This window comes from Oncorhynchus nerka, linkage group LG12, assembly GCF_034236695.1.
Source record: "Oncorhynchus nerka isolate Pitt River linkage group LG12, Oner_Uvic_2.0, whole genome shotgun sequence".
Lineage (NCBI taxonomy): Eukaryota > Metazoa > Chordata > Actinopteri > Salmoniformes > Salmonidae > Oncorhynchus > Oncorhynchus nerka.
In genome coordinates, this window is record NC_088407.1 from 810,001 (window position 1) to 814,517 (window position 4,517).

The 4,517-nt window shown below is 46.9% G+C and overlaps 1 protein-coding gene across 1 annotated transcript in view; it reads left to right on the forward strand.

Moving 5' to 3' along the window:
* The window catches only part of LOC115124152 (kinesin-like protein KIF1C), a 168,533-nt gene extending 165,495 nt beyond the window's left edge, over positions 1–3,038 (forward strand). The window contains exon 25 of the mRNA XM_065025108.1: positions 1–3,038. This exon is cut by the window's left edge and continues 1,145 nt beyond it. The gene's annotated coding sequence lies outside the window, so the exon portion shown is untranslated.
* Positions 3,039–4,517: the final 1,479 nt, after the last annotated feature.

Sequence of the window (4,517 nt, forward strand, 5' to 3'; positions counted from 1 at the left end):
GTGTGTGTTCCTGCTGTAGGGTTTAGCGTTCTCATATACAACAGGTCTTTTTAAATATTAGTTCTGAGGGTCTTTCTGAAGGTCAGCAGTTCTGTTTTTTAGTTGTTGATACGTTTTCATGCACCAGCAGGGCATTATGGGAGGTGCCTTCGGCGGCCCACACGACCGCGTTCCCGTCCAAATGACATATGGATCCTTTATTTCACCTGGACGCGCGTCAACACAAAGACCCATCAATCTCAGATAAAGCATCCGAGTGACAGAAATAGCACCCCTCTGTCTGTCCCCTCTGTCTATCTCCTCTGTCCCCTCTGTCTGTTCCCTCTGTCCCCTCTGTCTGTTTCCTCTGTCCCCTCTGTCTGTTTCCTCTGTCCCCTCTGTCTGTTTCCTCTGTCTGTTTCCTCTGTCCCCTCTGTCTGTCCCCTCTGTCTGTTTCCTCTGTCCCCTCTGTCTGTTTCCTCTGTCCCCTCTGTCTGTCCCCTCTGTCTGTCTCCTCTGTCCCCTCTGTCTGTTTCCTCTGTCCCCTCTGTCTGTTTCCTCTGTCCCCTCTGTCTGTTTCCTCTGTCCCCTCTGTCTGTTTCCTCTGCCTGTTTCCTCTGTCTGTTTCCCCTGTCTGTTTCCTCTGTCTGTCCCCTCTGTCTGTTTCCTCTGTCCCCTCTGTCTGTTTCCTCTGTCCCCTCTGTCTGTCCTCTCTGTCTGTCTCCTCTGTCCCCTCTGTCTATTTCCTCTGTCCCCTCTGTCTGTTTCCTCTGTCTGTTTCCTCTGTCCCCTCTGTCTGTCTCCTCTGTCCCCTCTGTCTGTCTGTCCCCTCTGTCTGTTTCCTCTGTCCCCTCTGTCTGTTTCCTCTGTCTGTCTCCTCTGTCCCCTCTGTCTGTTTCCTCTGTCTGTCTCCTCTGTCTGTCCCCTCTGTCTGTCCCTCTGTCTGTTTCCTCTGTCTGTCCCCTCTGTCTGTCTCCTCTGTCTGATCTGTGTCCTCTGTGATACTATTTCTGGCCAGACAGCATCAGAGACATATAGTAACATTGAGGGGTGCTGATTGGCTCGAATGCTTTCTCCAGTGAGATAGTTCCAGTGGAGAGGAAGTCTCTCCAGAATAAGCCCAATGCGTTTCTATGGGCATAATATGCAGACCTAAGCATGTCGCCTGTCTACCTGCCATTAGGACAATGACTCCCGTTGTTAGGTCGGAGACATGAGCATCTAGTCATTATATACAGATCTCTGGTTTCAGCCTCTTGGGAATTGGACAGTTGGCAGGTGCACAGGTCTCTGTTAGGATACTTCCCTTAAAGAAAATATATGTTTTGCCAAAATTATATAATTACTCCTGTTGTCCATTTTTTCATTGTCTTTTGTTTGGTGCACTAAATGTGAGCAATGAGCATGTGTCTGGTCTCTCTGCCATGATAACGTTGAGGGAGAGCATGTGTCTGGTTTCTCTTCCCTGATAGTGTTGGGGGAGAGCATGTGTCTGGTTTCTCTTCCCTGATTGTGCTGGGGGAGAGCATGTGTCTGGTTTCTCTGCCCTGCTAGTGTTGAGGGAGAGCATGTGTCTGGTTTCTCTGCCCTGGTAATGTTGGGGGAGAGCATGTGTCTGGTTTCTCTGCCCTGCTAGTGTTGAGCATGTGTCTGGTTTCTCTGCCCTGATACTGTTGAGGGAGTGTGCGCACCTGAGCATGCCTAGCAGTAGGCCTACCTGGCCTGCTGTGGGCATATGTAGAAAAGCTCATTTGGGATGTCTGATTGTCTTAGCCACAACTAATCAGCTGAGCCTCTCAGTCATTTTTTCCTCACACAGTAAGATAATGAAGTCTGACAGTTTTTTTTTTACATCCATTGTGAATGATAATAGTTCCTCGCGGTTTTTGAAAAAAGCCACTCCTGGCCTATGAGAATCACCCAGCCTCCGGGGTGAAAAAAGCCACTCCTGGCCTATGAGAATCACCCAGCCTCCGGGGTGAAAAAAGCTAAATATCATGATCTGATGATCGCATATATCCAGTGGAAACACTGCTTTCTGTCCCGACCTCACTGGGCCGGAATAGTTGATACAATGTTGCAGGTTCGCTTGCCTCTGGGCCGGAATAGTTGATACAATGTTGCAGGTTCACTTGCATTTGGGCCGGAATAGTTGATACAATGTTGCAGGTTCACTTGCCTTTGGGCCAGAATAGTTGATACAATGTTGCAGGTTCGCTTGCCTCTGGGCCGGAATAGTTGATACAATGTTGCAGGTTCGCTTGCCTTTGGGCCGGAATAGTTGATACAATGTTGCAGGTTCGCTTGCCTCTGGGCCGGAATAGTTGATACAATGTTGCAGGTTCGCTTGCCTTTGGGCCGGACTCAGTTGATGATCAAGTCAAGAACAATGGAAAGGGAGGCAGACAGCAGAGTAGAGAGATGAATGCGATTGAAAATGAAAGAATAAATATTTTATCGGGATATTTTTTGACTGTTTTTATTTGTTGGCTTTAGGAATATGTATTTTACTGAGTAGATGACGGGCGTTTTAGGTCTACTGCTACTTTGACCTATAGACTATCTCTGAGTTATAGACCTACTGCTACATTGGTCTATAGACTATCTCTGAGTTATAGACCTACTGCTACTTTGACCTATAGACTATCTCTGAGTTATAGACCTACTGCTACTTTGACCTATAGACTATCTCTGAGTTCTAGGCCTACTGCTACATTGACCTTTTGACTAGTTCTAGGCCTACTGCTACATTGACCTTTTGACTAGTTCTAGACCTACTGCTACATTGACCTTTTGACTAGTTCTAGGCCTACTGCTACATTGACCTTTTGACTAGTTCTAGGCTCTCGCATTGGTTTCATTTTTAACCCTTAGATTTGTATGATTAACCATGTGACAATGATTTTGAGAAGTGAAAATGTTATTTTTAAAATTAAACTGTTCCACGAAAAAAAAAATGAACATATGCAAATCAATTGTTAATCTTCCCCCAAACTTAAAACTCCTGTGGTCTTTATATAACAGTCATTATAAAAACATGGCCGCCGGTCAAAAGCCCATCCAACTGGTTTTGTTCTGCCACCTGCCGCTGTGCACCAGAAGAGATTTCAATGAAGATGGTAGTTAGATTCTTTCTGTATGAAGAGAACTTCTATCACAGAACAGACGGACGTTTCTGGGTTGTTTCTAGCCTTACCAGACGCCGTGATGGTTTAGCATGCTAGCCTGTTAGCATGTGTTAGCCTGAGTTAGCCATGCTATCATCGTAATGGTTTAACATGTTATACTGCGCTAAACAGGTTAGCATTTGTTAGACTGTGCTAGTCAGGTTAGCATGGGTTAGCCTTATGCTAGCCGGGCTCATGTGTTAGCCTAAGGCTTTTGTATTAGCCTGTGTTAGTGTGGGTTAGCCTTAGCCAGCATTTGTTAGCCTTGTTGTTATAATGTATCATAGCTGCGTTCAACCCAAAGAGAGCAGAGCAGCAGGAAAGAAGCCTGTGGTGGAGCCCCCTAGGGCTGGGAGGAACCACAGCACCCTGCCTCAGCTCAGCTGTACAGAGAGACCAGGTCAGGTATATACACTACAAAGGACGTAGTTGGATTCATAGTGTTGCTATAGAAACAGTCTTGGAGATTCTACCTCCATATTGACTTTGGGAATCAGGTTGGGAATATATTCTGGGATATCAGGATCAACAGGAGCTGGCATCGTTGGGAATTGTGAATATGGCACACACCTTTGGGATTATATTGAGTTTTTATAATATTCTGTGTTACTATGGTTACTGCCGACTAGGACTTTATAAGAATCAGAGGATGAACTGAAATGACCATTGAACTACAGATAGCCTTCAAAGGCACAATCTGGAAGAAGGATGGAGGATGGAAGGAGTAGACTGGAGGAGATGGAGGAGATGGAAGGAGTAGACTGGAGGAGATGGAGGATGGAAGGAGTAGACTGGAGGAGATGGAGGATGGAAGGAGTAGACTGGAGGAGATGGAGGATGGACAGGAGGAGATGGAGGATGGAAGGAGTAGACTGGAGGAGATGGAGGATGGAAGGAGTAGACTGGAGGAGATGGAGGATGGAAGGAGTAGACTGGAGGATGGAAGGAGGAGATGGAGGATGGAAGGAGTAGACTGGAGGAGATGGAGGATGGAAGGAGTAGACTGGAGGAGATGGAGGATGGAAGGAGTAGACTGGAGGAGATGGAGCAGAGGAAAGCAGGAGAGAGATGGAGGATGGGATGGTGTAAAGTAGGAACTATAACCAAGTAGGAAGAGACGAAGTTAGGAGGAATGACCCCTGACACCCTCTGCAGGGAGCAGGGGCTTCTGGGAGATGACTAGTGGAGCTTTTCCACACTTTAACCATTTGACCTTTGATATGAACCAATGGGAAAGCTCCGTTCGGCCTCACGCATGGCTATGGAGTCACCATGACGATGACAAAAAACACAGGATGTGGGACAAAGGAAGTGGTTCTGATTGGCCGGCACTGAGACGCAGACAGGAATGGGAGTGTCTTGGAACCCCCC